Below are 23287 nucleotides of genomic sequence, written 5' to 3'. Positions count from 1 at the left end.
CACCCACATAATACTTACCTATTATACAAGATTTTTATTGGAAGAACCATAACAACAATTCATTACTATACTTACCAAATGTACCATGAGATTATTTTTTTCTTTGGTTATAGTGCCATGAATAATATAAGTATTAATACTTACCTATTATACAGTATAAGAGTTTGTTGGAAGAACCATAACAACAATTTATTACTATACTTACCAAATCCACCATGAGATCAATTTTTTCTTTTGTTATATTCACTATACTTGTGATGAATGTTTATTTATGTAAACATCCATTATTAAAATGTATAATACAGTACCAGGGATTTATTTATTCGGAAAGCTCTATGAAGATTGATAGTAAAAAATTGTTTACAACATACTCTAGTTTATATCACACTACTAGGAAGCCTTCAAGCTGTTTCAAATATGAATCCTGTGATCACTTCTTTGGTTTCAATTTGGTTATAGAATACATAATACTGGGGGATTTATTTAGAAGTATTCTTGTACATTTTATAACACACGTTTGGATTAGTTATGAATGGGATACATGGATTAAATATGATTAGGTGTATTCCTATGGTATATAATGGCCAATCATAAGGGAAATAACAGACACATTTTTTATTAAACATTTTTTATCAATTATTTATAAAATATCAATATATCAATGGAGTTATATTCACTTACTATATTTTATTATATAACATAATTTTTCCTTTTTATTTATGACCTTTGCCTAGTCCTCAATATCTCATATCCTTTGCACACCGTGGAGATTGATACTATCATACCACACTGGATCCCATCCGATCCCGTCTGATCTTGGTAATTAAGTAGTGATGGGCCTAGCTAGTACCACACTTGGAGACAATGTGGGAATACTGGGTGTTGTATCAAGGGACTCGGTGTTCCCCCCCCCCCCCCCCCCTTTTGAGTTTCCCCTGATTTGCCTCTCAGTTGTTAGCATCAAAATTGGTATCTATTATTATACAGGACTATGACGTGATATAGATGAGAGATGAGGGATGATACTGACACATCGGGATATATATATATATGGGCACATCTGTTTGATACAATCATACCACACTGGAAACCATCCGATCCCGTCCAATCTTGGCAATTAAGCAGTGTTGGGCCCAGTTAGTACCATGCTTGGAGACGGCATGGGAATACCGGGTATTGTACCAAGGGACAAATTTTGTCCTACAGGTGATGATTATTTTATCCCCTTTTGGTCCTTGACATCACACGGCGCTCGCATTTACCTTTCACGCTAGCCCTGTATAGTATCCGTGGTGCATTACCTATGGTGTTATTAACCATGGTTATATTCCATCAGTGCAACGGGGTTGTGCTGCATTTAGATACTAATATTCCCTGAGTGTTATGATACCATTGCTGTGCAAGCCAGTACAGTTTGTTCACTTGTGTTATATATTGTTTCACGGTTTGTATAATTTTGGGCTGTCGAATCTCCATGCTGTTGGCGCACTGTGGGGTTGACTACTCTACAGGCATGCCTCTGGCTGGGGACACAGACAGCAGCAACTTTACCTGTTTGCCGCTGCACGGAAATACAGATCTGCCTGCACTACACGGATGTCGCGCTGCCGGAGTGGGTTGCTAAGGAGAGAGCCGGGTTTGTTTATTATAGCAACACAACCCAAGTGCACGGAAGAAGCCAATCAGGCAGCTGCTATGACGTGCTGCCTCCAGGTGACGGGCTTCCTGTTCAAAAATTTCCGGCGCCCTCTCTGCTATTTAAAGAGACTCCGTACAGAGTGACAGCTGCCCCTGATGAAAACCATTGAGCGTTGAAACGGCTGTCGGGCGGACTGTAGCAGTGGGTTATATCCAGATGGCTTGTCAGGAATAAAACCCTTTTTTTCTTTCACCTACTAAACGTGAGTGCTGGTCTAATTCTTTTTTCTATTGTGGAAGAAGTGAGTGTTTATATCAATTACCAGGACCCTGCACCAGAATTCAGTGTTATGGACATAGAGTGCTGTCATTTTGTTACATTTTTTATTTATGAGATATATTCTCTTCCCTTTTTTTTTTTTTTTTTTTATGGTCAAAGATGTATATCACAAATTATCATCACTATTTTTCATATGGTTTATAAATAAAGTTCAGACTGATTATATTGTGCTATTCAGTCCAGGGATATATATCTCTCTTCACACTTTATAATAAGCACTATTACAGACACGTTTTACTTTAATTATCACCTTGCACATTCAAGCATATATACTTGGTAACAGCCAGTGGGTTTTGATTTGTTTCTTTTTTGCTTCACCATATTGTTGTAGTCACTATATAATTTTTATTGGATGTTAATTTGTTACACAAAAGATTTTTTTCCACTTATACCCACGTGCACGTTATTATTTTTTATTTATTTATTTATTAGTTTATTTTTAATTTTTATTTTATTTTATATTGGTCAAATAATTTATATTTATTTTTGAGTTAGGATACCCAATCATATTGATGTGATACATTGCGTGTAATAAATTCTATTCATTCATTCACTCATACATATCATGATAATAAATATATGTATAGAAAAATAAATACATTTCTTCTACTTCTAGCATATAATAAATTTATTTTATTGCTGTACATATATGGATTGTCTGTTATAGTATAGGTAACTAGAGTAATCATGGACGATTAGGTATATCCATGTATGAATATAATAATTGGAACTGGGTTCACACTATGGACGAGCGATCAATTCTTATATAAGCACACATGAGTGGACGGCATATTAATTCATTATCTAATACCAAGAATTCACTCTTAGCCGTAGAACTAATGCCACGGCTGTGTGATTCAGCTGACGGCATTCATTAGCGCCTGATCCAGCGGGACAGGGTTTAGTTAAGGATCAACGGCTAGTTTTTTGAAAGGACCTTACTGGGTGGACATTGGCTGACCGGCTTTTACACGCCCTATCACTGCCTTTCCTCCCTTATAAAACTTTCAATTCCGGCGGGCGCCGTTAACTATAGTGCCCAGAGGAAGCTCAATAGGAGTGAAATGCGCATAGGCTGTAGCTATGTGTTCCCGTATTAATAATATCTAAATGTGCAAATGGCATATAACATACATTTGAGACCTATAGAATGTGATAAGGAGCCAAATATACTTATGTTTCAGAGGAATTCTCTGAGCGTTTATTATATCTATTGAGGCTTTATTCTCATGCTGCGGGCTGGATCTCAGTAATATTAAATAAAAGAGACAATGTGGGGTCTGTGCCAGATATGGGATAAAATGAACTGATCCTTCTTTAAAATGTCTCATATGTAATACTGTTTCTGTGTGTAGCGGAAATTCAGTGTAATTATATACACACTGCTATTAATTTATAAATGGGCACGATCCTCCGGTACTGACACAAACTGCAACTTAGTTAAATACGGTTAGCAGTGAATGTGCTATCAATATGTCCTGTATGAACACAATTTAATATTGTGCAGCACAAGTGACAATTGCTGCTAATACGTATATGCAATACCAACCTATATATGTAAACTACTTCATGCAGTATTAATAGCAGTAGTTGGTATCAGAGATTGCTGAGATATATAAAACAGACAGTTTTGAACACAGTACAGTGAGACTTTTTATCAAAGCATATCCCCACTAGTTCTCTCTAATACCTAGGCTATTCATACTATATCATACAAGTATTTTTACTTTGTATGACAGTCTTTGATTCCAGGCCTGAGTCACATACTTAGCAACATTGTCTCACTACTTAGCTATAACATCAGAATCAAGTTTATTATATTTACAGCCTTAAGGGAAGGAGTGGTGACTTATTGTTGCATATTTTTGAAACATAGTTACAATTTGAAGTAACAGTTTGTGACTCAAAAGGAAGACAGCATATATTTTTCTCTGTCACAATATTACAAAAATTGCAGGTCTCATATGAACATAGCACTGATACAGTGCTGCATGAATACATGTATGTGAATCCACAATTGAAATAAATACAAGAAAACAGTCTAAGGGAAGAATACAATAGCTTTGTTTTTAAATCTTTATTCACATATTGTTTAATTTCTCTTCACAATTTTTTTCTTCTCTCTCTATGAATTTTAATATTTCGCTCCATTCTTAATAAAGGACAATTGAGTCCCATATAAATATAATATATATAAAAGAAACTTATACCTCGATTTAGATTATTGAGCATTTAAGCCTTTATTTGACATTGTTGCTGTGGATATATATGCTTTACAATAATAATTATATTAAAATATATCAGTTGGATGAGTGCACCTAAAACTTACCTGGTTTCTTTTTCCTTTCCCCTCTCTATGGGGATTTGACTCTATATCCTCATTTAAACCAGTTGGTAGCACCTCTGTAAGCCTTCAAATTTTCTTTTCATATATATATATATATATATATATATATATATATATATTACAAAAACCGATCTAAGACCTTACTCGCGCTGATATAATGGGAAGCTACACCTTAAGGGAAATACCCCCTGTTAGGCGGGGTATAATGGTTATGAACAAAAAAGAAAAAGTTTCCCAGGGAGCTCGTGTGAATCTTTGGTATATCTAACGTTTTTACTTATACAGTGACACAGTCATAAAAAATCAACTTATTTATTTTATAAGATACAATAAAATAAGCTGTACCACAATGTATCCTAAATTGACAATAAACGATGTTTTTTACAAATATTTGTATTGGTGACAATTCATTTCAATCATAGATCGACATAATGATTATTCATCCTTATAGGAATGACAAAATCGCTGTCTCAACCCAACGCGTTTCGTCTACAGACTTCATCAGGGGTTTATTGAAATCAAAGGTTCACAATATGGATAAGCAAATTAAGTGTGTCTTCAAATGATAATTAAAACACTTAAAAGTGGTGTCGAATTCAATTCCACCACATGGAATATCAATTGGACAGATCATCGGATGTGACCAGTTCAATATGTTGTCCACTATACGGACTTAGTTTGATGATTTAAAAATTATTTTGTATTCGAACCAATTATATGGAAATTAGCTCGTAAAGCAGCTATTCAATATGTCTCATCCAAGCGTGGATACGACATAAGGTAGACAACTGTAATCGTACCTCTCCACCTTCTGCAATGCTCCTAGCTGCTGAATAAACATAATTCAGCAGCTAGGAGCATTGCAGAAGGTGGATGTCGTATCCACGCTTGGATGAGACATATTGAATAGCTGCTTTACGAGCTAATTTCCATATAATTGGTTCGAATACAAAATAATTTTTAAATCATCAAACTAAGTCCGTATAGTGGACAACATATTGAACTGGTCACATCCGATGATCTGTCCAATTGATATTCCATGTGGTGGAATTGAATTCGACACCACTTTTAAGTGTTTTAATTATCATTTGAAGACACACTTAATTTGCTTATCCATATTGTGAACCTTTGATTTCAATAAACCCCTGATGAAGTCTGTAGACGAAACGCGTTGGGTTGAGACAGCGATTTTGTCATTCCTATAAGGATGAATAATCATTATGTCGATCTATGATTGAAATGAATTGTCACCAATACAAATATTTGTAAAAAACATCGTTTATTGTCAATTTAGGATACATTGTGGTACAGCTTATTTTATTGTATCTTATAAAATAAATAAGTTGATTTTTTATGACTGTGTCACTGTATAAGTAAAAACGTTAGATATACCAAAGATTCACACGAGCTCCCTGGGAAACTTTTTCTTTTTTATATATATATATATATATACATCCACCAGATCCGGCACTCTTGTTGTCCCAGTACAAAAACTTGCCAGGTGCCCTCCGTGACGGCCGTATTGCAGCGGCCCACAATATCCTCACACCACTCGGCGGCACTCCGGACAAATAAATTGGAGACTACAACGTCATCTTGGATTAAATCAACGTTTCAGTGCTCGACGGCACTTTTATCTGATAATCTTGATAAAAGTGCCGTCGAGCACTGAAACGTTGATTTAATCCAAGATGACGTTGTAGTCTCCAATTTATTTGTCCGGAGTGCCGCCGAGTGGTGTGAGGAGATATATATATATATATATATATATATATATATATATATGTGTGTGAATCCCTAAAATAGGATTAAACTAGACATGATGAAAGGCATCCCAACTTTATGATTCATATATAATTTATTTATCTCGGTGCGGGTTACCCTCCAGATCTGGTAGGAGCCTCTTGCTTGACCAGTATTGGAACCTCTAGATTTTTTACAATGTGAAAGTATATTATGTATTTTCAAGTCTCACGACTGCTTTATATATGTAAGGAAACAGCATTTATACTATTTTCTAAAATGTTATCATTTTTACTGTCAGCCTATATCAGGATTTGGGATGTTATAATTAGATGTCAGGCTGCTGTGTTTCTGTATACTCAATATGTGATTGTGACTTCTTATGATCTAGTTGGACCTCAGCAGTTTTCAATTTGTGGTGATGGGTGCACATGTGTTATTTGTGACATCACTAACGCTGCGTCTGTGACGGGCATTGGACGTGATTCACGTGGTGTTCTCCATTTAAAGGAAAAATGTGTAATGGTTGTATATCCTGATGAAAATCTTCTAAGATTGAAACGTTGATCTGCAAATTGGGGTCCGTGTCATTACTTATCAGACGTCGTGAGTGCCACCTTTCTGCATTATATATGATGACTGACCAAACTTGGCCGAATACACCTGGAGGGCACCTGGCGCATCTTATATTTCACAGCATTGGAGTGTCGGCTTCTACATATATATACTGTATATAATATAAAAGTCTTACGGCAGCACTCCCAATCTCAGATCGCAGCTGTCCGGTGCCCTCCTCGTCCCGTATGGCAGCGGGATAACAATACAGTGCAAACGGCGGCACTCCGGTCATACAATAAATGCAAATGCAGGTGTAGTATAACAACGTTTCGAAGTTTAATACCTCGTCCTCAGGTTAACAACATGCCAAGTAACACATACCTTATATCCCCAATCCCCTGTGCGGTGTACTCCCACGTGGACACAGCGTTCAGACGCCCATAGATGACGTCATCCTGCCGTACATCCCACCGCAGGTAACACCAATTACTCTAATTGAACATAATAAAAGACACATAAAAACTCCACACCTAATCAAATGTGAAATAAAAACAATAAACGGGCACAGATGCATATGCAGAACAAGCAGACCTACATATACAAATCATATGAGTATATTCAGTATAATGATTGTGAAACCATACATTTGAACTGCACATCCCAACAACACACAAGGGAGGTACACAATGATCACTTTACAAAAAACAATGCAGCCCAAGTGTTTCATTAAGGCCCCTTGGGGCCAATGTTTGTAATTCGTGAATCCATTTGGATTCTTTTTGCAAAAGTAATAACGACCTGTTACCACCTCTTACTTTGGCTGGCACATGGTCAATAATCATGTATTTGAGACAAGCAATGCTGTGTCGTGCCACGGCAAAATGCCGTGCCACAGGTTGGTCACTAGTGCCATTCATGATGGCTTTCCTGATGGCAAGTTTATGATTGGCCATGCGTTCCCTTAAAGTACAATCAGTCTTGCCGACATAATGTAAGCCACATGGGCAGTTAATTAGATAGATGATAAATTTTGTCGTGCAAGACAGTCTGAAATTGATAGTGTACTTTTTGCCACTAAAGGGGTGATGAAATGTATTCCCCGTGAGAAGGGATCTACAGGTCGTGCAATTAAGACATCTAAAACAGCCTTTCCGGAGGGTTAAAAACGAATTTTGTTCACTTTGTTTTGTGGCTAGATCCGAAATATCTGTCTGTTTAATCCATGGTAATTTGGTTTTAGTGATTAAACCCACTAAAACCAAATTACCATGGATTAATCACTATAATACTAGAAGTAGAGAGATTTCCAAGGTTGCTAAATCCCTCTGGCCTATGATTCAGTCCGATAAAGATTTAAACATGTCTGATACCAATATCATGCCTGCATACACCAGAGGAAGAAACCTCAGGGATTGGCTGGTGAAGACAGATATTTCGGATCTAGCCACAAAACAAAGTGAACAAAATTCGTTTTTAACCCTCCGGAAAGGCTGTTTTAGATGTCTTAATTGCACGACCTGTAGATCCCTTCTCACGGGGAATACATTTCATCACCCCTTTAGTGGCAAAAAGTACACTATCAATTTCAGACTGTCTTGCACGACAAAATTTATCATCTATCTAATTAACTGCCCATGTGGCTTACATTATGTCGGCAAGACTGATTGTACTTTAAGGGAACGCATGGCCAATCATAAACTTGCCATCATGAATGGCACTAGTGACCAACCTGTGGCACGGCATTTTGCCGTGGCACGACACAGCATTGCTTGTCTCAAATACATGATTATTGACCATGTGCCAGCCAAAGTAAGAGGTGGTAACAGGTCGTTATTACTTTTGCAAAAAGAATCCAAATGGATTCACGAATTACAAACATTGGCCCCAAGGGGCCTTAATGAAACACTTGGGCTGCATTGTTTTTTGCAAAGTGATCATTGTGTACCTCCCTTGTGTGTTGTTGGGATGTGCAGTTCAAATGTATGGTTTCACAATCATTATACTGAATATACTCATATGATTTGTATATGTAGGTCTGCTTGTTCTGCATATGCATCTGTGCCCGTTTATTGTTTTTATTTCACATTTGATTAGGTGTGGAGTTTTTATGTGTCTTTTATTATGTTCAATTAGAGTAATTGGTGTTACCTGCGGTGGAATGTACGGCAGGATGACGTCATCTATGGGCGTCTGAACGCTGTGTCCACGTGGGAGTACACCGCACAGGGGATTGGGGATATAAGGTATGTGTTACTTGGCATGTTGTTAACCTGAGGACGAGGTATTAAACTTCGAAACGTTGTTATACTACACCTGCATTTGCATTTATTGTATGACCGGAGTGCCGCCGTTTGCACTGTACTGTATATAATATAGATAGATATATCTATATTACAGTATGTATAGATATATATATATATATATATATATATATATATATATATAGTACTGTGCAAAAGTTTTAAGTAGGTGTGTAAAAAATGCTGCACAGTAAGATTGCTTTCAAAAATAGAAGTGTAAATTTATTTTTATCAAATATCAAGATGCAAAGTTAATGAACAGAAGGGAACTCTAAATCAAATCAATATTTGGCATGACCACCCTTTGCTATTAAAACAACATCACTTCTTCTAGGTACACTTACAAACAGTTTTTAAAGGAACTTGGCAGGGAGGTTGTCCCAAACATCTTGGACAATTTACCACAGATCTTCTGTGGATGAAGGCTTGCTCAAATCCCTATGTTTCTTCATGTAATCCCAGACAGACTCAAAGATGATGAGATCAGGGCTCTGTGAGAGCCATATCATCACTTCCAGGACTCCTTGATCTTCTTTATGCTAAAGATAGTTCTTAAAGACTTTGGCTGTATGTTTGGGGCCAATAATACAGTACACCTCCCTGATGGTGTTACATGATGGATAAGTACCTGTCTGTATTTGTCAGCATTGAGGACACCATTATTTAATCCTGACCAAATCCCCAGAAATGCAGCCCCAAACGTGCAAAGGAACCTCCACCATGCTTCACTGTTGCCTGCTAATACTCATTATTGTACCACTCTCCAGTCCTTCGGCAAACAAACTGTCTTTTGTTACAGCCAAATATTTGATATTTTGACTCATCAGTCTTGAGCACCTGCTGCCATTTTTCTGCACCCCAGTCCCTATGTTTTTGTGCATGGTTGAGTCACTTGGCCTTGTTTTCACATCAAAGGTATGGCTTTTTGGCCGCAACACCATTTCTGCCCAGACTTCTCCGAACAGTAGATGGATGTACCTGGGTCCTGCTGGTTTCTGTCAGTTCTGAGCTTATAGCAATGCAGGACATCACCTGATTTCAAAGGGAAGTAAGCCTGATGTGTCTTATCTGATGCACTAAGTTTCCTTGGCTGGCCACTGTGTCTACGATCTTCAACATTACCCGTTTCTTTTTGCTTCAATGCTGAGAAATACAGGCACGTACTTAGTCATCATGCAATACCATAAGGGGGGTGTCTTATTGGCTCCAAATGTATTCTGCAGCAGGACAATGACCCCAAACATGCAGCCAACGTCTTAAGTGTATTCCAAAAAAGGCGAGCTCCCACACTGGTCATAAATCACTATAGGAATTAAATGCTAACATTCGTTCATTCGTTTGTTCAATAAGACACCTGCCTTTCCTTATTAATGACTGTTGGTGGTGCACCAAGGGTTTAGTAATTACTTACTGTTAACACATAACGAAAGAAGAAAAAACCCTTTTTTGGCGCACTCAAAATAGAAAGATGAAAATCTTAAAACTTAACATTTATATTCTTTAAAATATGTAACTTCACCAAAAATACAAAAAAAAAGAGTGTATTCTTAAAAAAGATTTATTACAATAAGCAAACACAATGGTGTTACCGTAATAAGAGCGCTAACTGCCCTCTAAATAATTGCCACTTATCACCCCGTAATTGGGTAATAAACGACAGGAGTGGGAGAGTCCCAAGGTAAGAGTCCTGAATTGAACTAAGAATCATGCACCATAAATATAATACTGTACAGTTATGAACCTACTAAGTGCCTGTTATTGGATGGGCCTTACTCCCTAAACACTCAAAAGTAACAGATCATCATTTCAACAATAATTGTAAGTAAAGCCCCAGCAACAAATTGATAAGTGTATCACTTTTTACTGCAATGTGTGCACCAAGGGATAGCAATGATGAAGATAAAGTATAGAATCTGCTGTCAGCGTTAGACGGGAGTGGTTGTTGTCCAACCCAGACCTACTCCACCTGGTCTTCCATGGAGGTTACCCACCAGGTACTGGCCCGCCCTGCCCTATAGAGCTTCCAAGATCAAACGGGATTGGGCATACGTACTGCAGTATAAGCAGTGCCGTAACTAGACATTTTAGCGCTGTGTGCAAGAAACAGCCTCGGCGCCCCCCCCCTCTATGCAAAACAGGGGCAGTGCGCGCCATAGGCGCGCAAAAAATATGTAGGCGCGCGGCTTCATGGGGAAGGGGTGTGGCCACAAAATAATACCAATTCATATTACTGTGCACAGTAGTCTCTATTATTCAAATTACGCCACACAGTAGCGCCACTACACCAGGTAGAGCCACACACACACACACACACACACACACACACACACACACACACACACACACACACCCCCCCCCCCGTCCCTGTCACCTACAGTCACACCACACACACACACACAGAACTCCCCTCCCCTCGTGCCAACTTTACCTCAAGGAGAGGCGCTGTAGCAGAGACGGATGCAGAGTCAGACAGACCAAACAGCAAAGTCGGGGGGCGTGGCCTAATCGCGGACCCGTGGCCACGCCCCCTTTCAGCACAGACAGGCGGCCTGGGAGACAAGGAGGCACAGGACCACGAGGCTTAAGTTAGCTTCACAGGACCGGACATACGGCAATCACACCCAGTGTCCTGCTCCGCCGCTGCAGCTACAGTGCTTCTGCAGACGAGCACTGAGCAGCGGGAGCCCACAGGTGTTGCCGGTGGTCCTGCGCCCTCAGTGCACATGCGCTGTGTGCCAGGCACCGCCGGCACATACCTAGTTACGGCACTGAGTATAGGCATAGGTCTTTCTACGTATCTGTAGATATGTCTCCTGAATCGTTGATGACATTCCATGAACTGATAGAATTAGATAGGATGGATTTACTTTTGGCATTCGACAGTGATATGCCCGCCAGTTAGAAAAGTGTTGCAGGTGTCGAGGGTAACTGAATCACCAATGAGAGTCTAGAAAGAGAGAAAAATCAAAGAGAAATAAACTCCAAAATTGGAGACTAGGTTAGCACAAAAACAATACAGCAGCTGGCTAGAGCAACAGTTCGCAACCCGTGGTACACGGCGGACTGGTTGGGGGTACTTTAAAACAATGCCGGTAATTGTGGAAGAAGCCTTTCTTCAGCATGCACTGTCGTGCTTGGAGGACGCTGGATCATGGAGCCGCGGCTGGAGGAAGGAGTCCCCGGCACATACGCTGACGCTCTTGGAGGACTAAAACATGTCCGCTTCTGGATGGAAAACATATTGCTGGGTGCTTTGTCCAGAATTCTATGTAAGTGCGCATATATATTATAGGTCAGTGTTTTACCCGTTGCGGATAGATTATTTATTTTTGCTTTTGAGATTTGCAGTGCCATCTATATATGCAACAGCATTGGGGTTTTGCGGATCCAGAAAGGATCCTTATGATAACAATAGTTACTTCCAATGGTGGCTAGATAAATGTTATTTGCTGTCCTGTATAGGATTTGAAATAGTGCAGGTGTGCTATAATTGATTGCTATGAATCTTTAGCCACTAGGAAGTTTCTGTTTGAGGACGTCTAATGGTGTGTACACACAGTGATATTTTTTTCATACGATTATGACTATATAGTCAAAATCGGAAGAAAAGTTAGTGCAGATCGCAAGGTGAAAGTCACCTTGCGATCCCGATTCGATGCCAATGCGCGGTCGGCATCGCAAGAATAGATAGATTGTTTGACTATCTCTATAGAAGAGAGTCATAATTGATACTTAGCCAAAATCGCAAATAGTCAGTATCGCAAGCACACTCATTATGTGCTTGCGATACTGACTATGTGCCGACCTAGCCCCTGTCGCATAGTGAGAATCGGGTATAGCCCGAATCTCACCGTATGTATGGGCCATTAGATGTTATCCGAATTACATGATCTCTTTGATTATAGATATTTATGACATGTGATGGCTTGGCAGGTTATGGTTATTGGCTATTAATGTATATTTACTGGGGAGTCTTTTCCATATTCCTGTGGTTACTTTTGATATTAACAACTATTTCATAGAAAGGTTGTTCTAGGTATGATGGCCCTCATTCTGAGTTGATTGCTCGCTGCCGTTTTTCGCAGCGCAGCAATCAGGTTACTACTGCGCAGGCGTATGCACCGCAATGCACATGCACGCCGTACGGGTACAAACAGCATTGTTTCTGTGCAATGCTTCTAGCGACGAATCCATACGCACAACCGATCGCAAGGAGATTGACAGGAAGAGGGCGTTTATGGGTGTCAACTGACCGTTTTCTGGGAGTGGTAGGGAAAACACAGGCGTTTGCAGGGCGGGTGTCTGACGTCAATTCCGGGACCAGACAGGCTGGAGTGATCGCAAGGTCTGTGTAAGTCCAGAGCTACTCAGAAACTGCAGAAAATTATTTTGTCCCGCTTGGCTGCACAGCGTTCGCACACTTGCAAAGCGAAAATACAGTCCCTAGAGGCGGTGACTATCTGATCGCTGCTCTGCAAAAAATAGCTAGCGATCATCTCGGAATGAGGGCCCATGTACTTTGTATGTGGGGCAGTACGGATGGTGTAATGGTTAGCATTACTGCCTCACAGCACTGAGGTCATGGGTTCAATTCCCACCGTGGTCCAAACTGTGTGTGGTTTGTATATTCTCCCTGTGCTTGCGTGGGTTTCCTCCCACAATTAAAAAAAAAACTGGTAGGTTATTTGGCTCCAAACAAAAATTATTGTATGATTATGTACATATGTTCGGTTACTGAAAAAACATCCTTGCTAATATTATTTTCATAAATAAGCATCATTTTGCTTTAATGCTGTAATCAGTGTAATAGTGACATATGTGATATTTTTAAGAAATATAGCCTGGGTATGAGCAAGGTATTTTGAATTGGTGTAGTTTGCGGTAGTTTAGAAAGCAAATACAATTGTGTGTGCAGGGCCGGTGCTAGGGTATCCGGCGCCCTCCTACAAATACAGATGTGGCCGCTCTGATCCTACCCAAACGCAGTCACATAGCGCTTGCGACTAGCTGCGGCAAGCTGCGTCCAAGACGTGGTTTATCAGGGATTTTGTTTTACCTGCCTCGGGCAGACGAAACCAAATCCCAGGAAACAGCCCCGTTTTTGCATGAAAACACACAGGTTTCAACGAACCTGTGTGTTTTTGGTAGGAAAGGTATTTTTTTTACGGCCAATCAAATTGGATAGCCTGTACAAAAATATTGGTGAAACATCTGGAAAATGTTCAAATACCATCCCCAATGCTTTACTGCATCTAACTAGATACCCACCATATAGTTCATCCCAATGACTGATTCCAAGTTGTAACTAGAGCATTTTAATGTGCTCCATATCTATTGGACTGGGACAAAACGTCAGAGTTTCTCATTCCCCACCCACTGCAAACAGCCAAATTCAGAGTAGGGGAGCAGCAGACCCTACAAATCCCTCTCCTAGTAAATTTTGTGAAATGTAGCCTACAGGCTACAATGGCTAGTGCTATCTAAAGATGGTGTCAGCTACCCCCTTCCCCAATGACTAATGAAACAATTAATCCCCCCTCTCCACACAATACACCAAAGCTACCCTGCAGTCCACTCCACTACCGACACTACCCTGCACCCCCTCCCTGCACACACTACCGCTGCTATTCTGCACCTCCTCCCCACACACACTAAACTATCGCCACTACCCTGCACTCCCTTACACTACATTATACTACTGCTGCTACTCTGCACCCCTCTCCCCACACACACTACACTATCGCCGCTATTCTGCACCCCGCTCCCCGCACACACTGCATTACACTAGTGCCGCTACCCTGAACCCTTTTCCTGCACACACTACATTACACTACCACTGCTACCCTGCATGCCCCTCCCCATCAGTGACACGCGGTGAGGTCAGAGGCTGGGGAGGCACAAATGGTGGTGGCTCTCAGTGACAGGAGCCTGTCTCACCCCCTACACAATTTAACTCTTATGTCCCTGCACTACATCCATACAAACACAGGGAGAACAAACATACAGTAATAGCCAGGTCACAGCCATCACCCTAGTGTTGTGAGTAAACTGTTGGATACTAACTTCTGAGTGAGGTGCCCCCATTGCTCCCTCACCTGCAGAACACTGCTGGCCTGGTGCAACAGGTTACACAGGGCAATACAGTCATCAGTGATACAGTCAGCAGCACCTGGGGAGGGAGAGCAGAAACATATATACACTACATCTCACTACTGTAGCCACACACACACACAGAGTCCTGTCCCCACACTCACTACAGATGCCACACACACACACACACACACACACACACACACACACACACCTGTCCCTGCAGTCACTACAGATGCCACACACACACCTGTCCCTGCACTCACTACAGATGCCACACACACACCAGTCCCCGCACTCACTACAGATGCTACACACACACACACACGGCTGTCCCCGCACTCACTACAGATGCCACACACACCTGTCCCCGCACTCACTACAGATGCCACACACACACCTGTCCCCGCACTCACTACAGATACCACACACACACCTGTCCCTGTACTCACTACAGATGCCACACACACCTGTCCCCACACTCACTACAGATGCCACACACACACCTGTCCCCGCACTCACTACAGATGCCACACACACACCTGTCCCTGCACTCACTACAGATGCCACACACACACCTGTCCCCGCACTTACTACAGATGCCACACACACACACACACACACGGCTGTCCCCGCACTCACTACAGATGCCACACACACCTGTCCCCGCACTCACTACAGATGCCACACACACACACCTGTCCCCGCACTCACTACAGATACCACACACACACCTGTCCCTGTACTCACTACAGATGCCACACACACCTGTCCCCACACTCACTACAGATGCCACACACACACACACACACACACACACACACACACACACTCCTGTCTCTGCACTCACTACAGATGCCACACACACACCTGTCCCCGCACTCACTACAGATACCACACACACACACACCTGTCCCTGTACTCACTACAGATGCCACACACACCTTTCCCCACACTCACTACAGATGACACACACTCACACACACCTGTCCCCACACTCACTATAGATGCCACACACACCTGTCCCCGCACTCACTATAGATGCCACACACACATAGTGTCCTGTCACCACACTCACTACAGATTAATATGCCACTTTATGCCCCCTCCCCAGCACACATTAATGTGTCACTATATCGCCCCCACCCCAGCACACATTAATATGCCACTATATCCCCCCACCACAGCACACGTTAATATACTACTTTACCCCATCCCAATCCACCATTGATGCGAGGGGAGGGAAGAAATGAGGGGCGGTGCTGAAGACAGTGACAGAGTGGAGGGAATAGAGGTGGGGACAACGCTGCTGCCTGTCAGTCTTCCAACGTGACATGTGCAGCACTGCAGGGAGGAGCAAGGCGACAGGAAAGGGGGAGGTGGAGGACACTGGAGGAGACCAAGGAGCTTTTGTTAATGCTGCCGGCACCGCTGCCTGTCTCTCAGTGTGACTGTGACAGGCACAGGCTGCATCTGCCGGTAGCAACACGGCACATCAGTAAGGTACTGTAGCAGAGTGGGGAGAGCGCCTGTTGAGCCTGACACCTCCCTGCTTTGCAGATGTTGCTGAGAGGCTAACGCTGGCACTGGGTTTGACACAGTGATAGAACAAAGAGTGTAGGTGACACAATGACAGAACACAGAGGGGGGGTAACAAAGTGACAGAACACGGGGGGAGTACAGCGAGACTTCTATATGTCTGCACTATCAGACTATCAAGGCGGGATGTATTAAAATACATCGCCACCCCTCGCTGCCTACCGCAGCTATGCTAATTGCCTATTTACTAACACATGTGATTAACATCGCAATGCGGTGATGGAGGCCCCCCGCAATACCTGTGGGAAGGTGTGCGGGGGTCTCCGTCACCTCCCAGGCCGGCAAGCAGTCAGTCCCGGGCTCCTCCTCCTCCTTGCAGCTGGAAGGACTTCCGGCTGTGTTGCTAGGGGGAAGATGAGTTTGGGTTCCGGGACCAGGGCTGCCTGCACACAGGTATGCTAGGGAGAGGGGGTCGGCGTTAGCGGCGCGGGGCACCCTGTTCTAGAAAGAGTTAAAGTTTAAACTATTCAAAAACCTCAAAACAACAGTGCTCCTTCAAAGAAGAGAAAATATTGTGATGAATACTTGAGATTTTCATTCACGGGTGATGAAGACTGTCTAAAACTACTGGGCATTGTTTGTGGAGAGATCTTGTCTAATGGTGGCATGCAAACATCTTTGTTAATGCGCCATTTAAAGACAAAGCATCCAAATTCTAAACATAAAAATGTTCATTTTTTTTCAGAGACTATCAATAGGCCCAAATCTAACTTCTTTTGTGTTATCTGCAAACAAAGTCAATGAGAATGCAGTTGAAGCATCGTACAGAATAAGGGGTACATTTACTAAGCAGTGATAAGAGTGGAGAAGTGAGCCAGTGGAGAAGTTGCCCATGGCAACCAATCAGCACTGAAGTAACATCTATAATTTGCATACTATAAAATTATACAGAGCTGCTGATTGGTTGATGGGGAAATTTCTCCACTGGCTCACTTCTCCACTGTTATCACTGCTTAGTAAATGTACCCCTAAGTCACCATATTTCTAAAAGTGGTAAAAGTCATACAATCGCTGAAAATTTGATGGTTCCTTGTATCAAAGACGCTGTTCAATGTATGTTCGGTAAAGACCATATCCTAAAAATTAACAAAATTCCCTTTTCAAACAATACAGTTTCTCGCAGAATTAATGAAATGTCTGATGACATTGAATCTACAGTAATTAGAAGAATAAAAAAAGTCCCTTCTTTTCAATACAGGTGGATGAAAGCACTGATGTGTCCAATCCGTCAATTTTGCTTGACATTGTAAGATATTTACATGATAACGTGCTTGAAGAAAATCTTTACTGTGCCATCCTTTCACTGAGAGATGTACAGGTGAGGACATATTTTATGCCATTCAGGGTTATTTTTGTAAAAAAACAAATTGGGCAAATTGCTGTGGTATTTGCATGGATAGTGGAAAATCTATGTCTGACTGTTATACAGGCTTATGCGGTCGCATCAAGGAAGTCGCTCCCCATGTACCTTGGAGCCATTGCTGTATTCACAGACAAAGGCTAGCAACCAAACACCTGCCACATGTGTTGAAGGAAGTGCTCAGTCAATCTGTGAAAGTTGTTAATTTTATTAAGGCCAATGCAACAAATTCCAGAATATTCAAATCTTTTTGTGAAGAGATGGACAGTCTCCATACTACATTACTTTACCACACAAAAGTGAGGTGGCTTTCACGAGAAAAGTACTCACAAGATTGTTTGAATTGAGACATGGGGCCAAATGTAAAAGACCGAGAGTTTCAGAAAGTTAGAGATTTGGTAGCTTTTCAGTTTTTTTTAAAAGTGGCAATCATTTACTCTGCAAAACCAGGTTGATGTTGCTGTGTAAATGATTGCCACTTTTAAAAAAAACCCTGTAAAACCTTACCAAATCTCTCACTTTCTGAAACTCTCACTCTATTACATTTGGCCCATGAAGTTCAACTTTTTTTTTTGAAGACCACCTTTTTCAGTTGAGCTCTTAAATTTCATGAAAGTGAATGGCTTCAACAGCTTGTGTACTTATCTGATATATTTTCAGACATAAATAAACTTCATTTAGGATTACATAATCGTTTCATAACCATCTTTAAGGTGTCTGACAAAATTGAGTCAATGATCAAGAAATTGGATTTTTGTGAATCTTGTATCAAAAAAGACCAGTGTGAAGTTTTTGAGACACTTCACAGTCTCTTATCTGAGAATGAGCTGCAATTGTCAAAAGAAGCAAACAGTATTATAATAGCTCACTTAAAAAAGAACTCAAGGTGTCGTTCAGACAATATTTTCTGAAGCTAAATAGTGGAGATAACTGGATTTCCAATCCATTCAACGAATCATTCTTTCAACAAGCTGAAAAATTATCAGTTTCTAAAAAATAAAAATTGATTGAACTTTCGACTGATTCGTCTTTACAATCAGCTCAAAGATCGCATTGAAATTATTAAAAGCCTCATTTAAAGACATGTATATCCAGATAAAACTTGTACTTCTAATACTGTTTTTGTTTTTAAGTTAGGCTGCAAAAAAAATAATTGTAAAATATAAAATCAAAACTAAAGGCCTATAAATGCCATTAAAGGGTCGTTTGATTATTTAGCTAACCTAAGAACATTGCTACCTAACAAAAACAAACTTTTCTGTCGTGGACGGATGGGTGGGTGGGGGGGATTTATGGGATGAGGGGGTACTCCTAAATGAAAGCCTAATCAAGGGGTACGGGAGAGAAAAAAATTATCATAACTGTACCATAGAGAACAGAGTATTTTATTGGTACAATGTTGCAAAAGAAAAAAAGAGCAAAGAAATTTATATAATTTAGTCTGTAACACTCGTGTCCACTGATAAAATGCAACAATTTAACCGCAGCACTAAAATAAAGCAGCTTGAATTAACTCCTTATTGCCCAAAAAGTTAATGAGTGATACAGCACAGCACTCAATAATTCTTAACCCTCCCTGGGGTCTAAAGCATCCATGCATACATTAATGGCAAATAGTTGTCACTACAGTACAGTTAAGTACACTACGGTACAGTTATAATCAGATGTCATTTATACTCTAAATAGCGGGTGTAGTACGGTATGCCTGGCGGTCGGGCTCCTGGCGACCAGCATACCGGTGCCGGCTGCCCGACCGCCGGTTTACCGACAGTGTGGCGAGCGCAAATGAGCCCCTTGCGGGCACGGTGGTGCGCGCCACGCTATTTTATTCTCCCTCCAGGGGGGTCATGGACCCCCACGAGGGAGAATAAGTGTTGGTATGCCGGCTGTCGGGATTCCGGCGCCGGTATACTGTGCGCCGGGATCCCGACAGCCGGCATACTGAAGACCTCCCCTAAATAGCTGCTGTATTATTTTTGTGTTAATCTATTCTCCAATGTTGGAGTTTATTTCTCTGTGATTTTTCTCTTTCTGGACTCTCATTGGTGATTCAGTTACCCTCATCACCTGCGGCTATTTTCCAACTGGCGGGTGTATCACTGTCTAATGCCAAAAGCAGATCCATCCTATCTAAATCTATCAGTTGATGAACTCTCATTAACGATGCAGGAGATATATCTACGGATACGTAGAAAGACCTACGCCTATGCTGCAGTATGTATGCCCAGTACCTGGTGGGTGACATCCAGGGATGACCAGGTTGAGTAGGTCTGGGTTGGACAGCAACCACTCCCGTCTATCGTTGACAGCAGATTCAATACTTTATCTTCATTATCGCTATCCCTTGGTGCACATATTGCAGTGAAAAGTGATACACTTATCAATTTGTTGCTTTGGCTTTACTCACAATTATTATTGATATGATGATCTGATTCTTTTGAGTGTCTAGGGAGTAAGGCCCATCCAATCACAGGAGCTTAGTAGGTTCATAACTGTACAGTAGTTCAATTCAGGACTCTTACCTTTGGACTCTCCCACTCCTGCCTCATATTACCCAATTACGGGGTGATAAGTGGCAATTGTTTAGAGGGCAGTTTGCTCTCTTATTGGGATGGGGCTGCACGATCATCAGCCAGATCCCGGTGGTCAGCATCCTGACGCTGGGATCCCGGCTGCAGAATGCCGGCCGTGGGGGGTGAGTGCTCGGTGGCGAGATGCACTCGCCACAGGTTCTGTTTATACTCTATGGGTGTCATGGACACCCACAAGTGGGAATAGTCCCTTCTAGTCGGCATGCTGACTGTCTGTATTTTCATTGCTCGGGATGCAGGGGGAGGTTATGTGACAACTATATCCCCTCTTATTGCAGTAACACCATTGTCTTTACTTATCGTAAGAAATCTTTTTAAGAATACACTTTTTTTTGTATTTTTAAGTTACATATTTTAAAGAATATAAATAAATGTTAAGTTTTAATCTTTCTATTTTGAGTGCTCCACAAAAGGGTTTTTTCTTCCTTCATTATTTAGCCAATGTCATTAAGAACTACAGTATCTTCAGCGTAAAGAATAACAAGGAGTGCTGGAAGTGGAGATACAGCCCCCACAGAGACCTGATCTCAACATTATCAAGTCTGTCTAGGATTACATGAACAGAGAGAAGGATTTGAGCACGCCTACGTCCACAGAAGGACTGTGATAAGTTCTCCACAATTTTGGAACACCACAACAAATTGTAGAGGAAGATGTGTAGAAGAAGATTTAAGTTCCACCCATTGCTTCTCCCTCTGATCCCTTGTCTAGTCTAGGATTCTATGTAATACTGAAGCTTGGTAATAAGCTTAAACCATGGGCAGCTGCTCCCTGTGTTTTATGGCTAAAAAGATTGAGGTGCTTGAATCTGGGTTTCCGACCCGCACAAAGTTGAGAATAGCCTTACAGTTCATAGGGAAAGTATTTACAGAACTTCACTGTTTCCACATTTTGTTATGTTACAGCCTTATTCCAAAATGGAATATATTAACTTTTTCCCACAGAATTCTACACACAATACCCCATAATGACAACTTGAAAAAAGTTTTTTTGAGATTTTTGAAAATGTATTAAAAATAATAAACTAAAAATCACCTGTACATAAGTACTCGCAGCCTTTGCTCAATACTTTGTTGATGCACCTTTGGCAGCAATTACAGCCTCAAATATTTTTGAATATGATGTCACAAGCTTGACACACCTATCTTTGGGCAGTTTCGTCTATTCCTCTTTGCAGCACCTCTCACGCTCCATCAGGTTGGATGAGAAGCGGCAGTGCACAGCCATTTTCAGATTTCTCCAGAGATGTTCAATCGGATTCAAGTCTGGGCTCTGGCTGGGCCACTCAAGGACATTCACAGAGTTGTCCTGAAGCCACTCCTTTGATATCTTAGCTGTGTGCTTAGGGTCGTTGCCCTGCTGAAAGATAAGCTGTCGCCCCACTCTGAGGTCAAGAGCTATCTAGAGTAGGTTTTCATCCAGGATGTCTCTGTACATTGCTGCATTCATCTTTCCCTCTATCCTGACTAGTCTCCCAGTTCCTGTCACTGAAAAACATCCCCACAGCATGATGCTGCCACCACCATGCTTCACAGTAGGGATGGTATTGGCCTGGTGATGAGCCTGGTTTCCCCCAAACATGACGCCTGGCATTCATGCCAAAGAGTTCAATCTTTGTCTCATCAGACCAGAGAATTTTGTTTCTCACGAGAGTCCTTCAGGTGTATTTTGGCAAACTCTAGGTGGGCTGCCATGTGCTTTTATCTAATGAGTGGCTTCCCGCTGGCCACTCTACCATACAGGCCTGATTGGTGGATTGCTGCAGAGGGGTGTGGTATTGAAAGTCGACAGTAACTAAGTCGACAATGTCTAGTCGACCACTATTGGTCGACAGTAACTAGGTCGACAGGGTGTCTAGGTCGACAGGGTCTTTAGGTCGACATGTTCTAGGTCGACATGGGTTTTTAATGTTATTTTGGTGTCGTTTTCTTCGTAGAGTGACCGGGAACCCCAATTAGTGCACCGCGTCCCCTCGCATGGTGCCTTCGCTTCGCTCGGCACAGATTACCGTTCCAATCGTAGTCCACGTGGAACGTTAAGTATGAAAAGGTTCAAAAAAAGAAAAAAATTGCGAAAAACTCATGTCCACCTTTTGACCTGTCGACCTAGAACATGTCGACATAAAGACCCTGTCGACCCAGACACCCTGTCGACCTAGTTACTGTCGACCAATAGTGGTCGACCTAGACATTGTCGACCTAGTTACTGTCTACTTTCAATCCGGATCCCGCTGCAGAGATGGTTGTCCTTCTGGAAGGTTCTTCTCTCTCCACAGGGGAATGCTGTAGCTCTGACAGAGTGACTATCTGGTTCTTGATCACCTCCCTGACTAGGACCCTTCTCCCCCGATCACTCAGCTAAGACTGCTGTCCAGCTCTAGGAAGAGTTCTGGTGGTTCTGAACTTCTTCCATTTACGGATGATGGAGGCCACTGTGCTCATTGGAACGTTCAAAGCAGCAGATATTTTTCTGTACCCTTCCCCAGATTTGTGCCTGGAGACAATCCTGTCTCTGAGGTCTACAGACAATTCCTTTGACTTCATACTTGGTTTGTGCTTAGATATGCACTGTCAAGTGTGGGACCTTATATAGACAGGTGTGTACCTTTCCAAATCATGTCCAATCAACTGAATTGGACTCCAATTAAGCTGTAGGAACATCATAAGGATGATCACTGGAAACAGGATGCACCTGAGCTCAATTTTGAGCTTCATGGCAAAG

The 23287-nt window shown here is 41.6% G+C and overlaps 2 pseudogenes; both read left to right on the top strand.

Moving 5' to 3' along the window:
* The first annotated feature begins 771 nt into the window (after positions 1 to 771).
* LOC134947609 (5S ribosomal RNA) lies at positions 772 to 891 on the top strand (annotated as a pseudogene).
* Positions 892 to 1065: 174 nt separating this feature from the next.
* Positions 1066 to 1185, top strand: LOC134945864 (5S ribosomal RNA; annotated as a pseudogene).
* The last annotated feature ends 22102 nt before the right edge of the window (positions 1186 to 23287 follow it).

The sequence above is a fragment of the Pseudophryne corroboree genome, chromosome 1 (genome assembly GCF_028390025.1).
Source record: "Pseudophryne corroboree isolate aPseCor3 chromosome 1, aPseCor3.hap2, whole genome shotgun sequence".
In the NCBI taxonomy this organism is placed as follows: Eukaryota; Metazoa; Chordata; class Amphibia; order Anura; family Myobatrachidae; genus Pseudophryne; species Pseudophryne corroboree.
The sequence above is the reverse complement of the archived record's forward strand: the minus strand, read 5'-3'. Positions and strand labels throughout refer to the sequence as shown.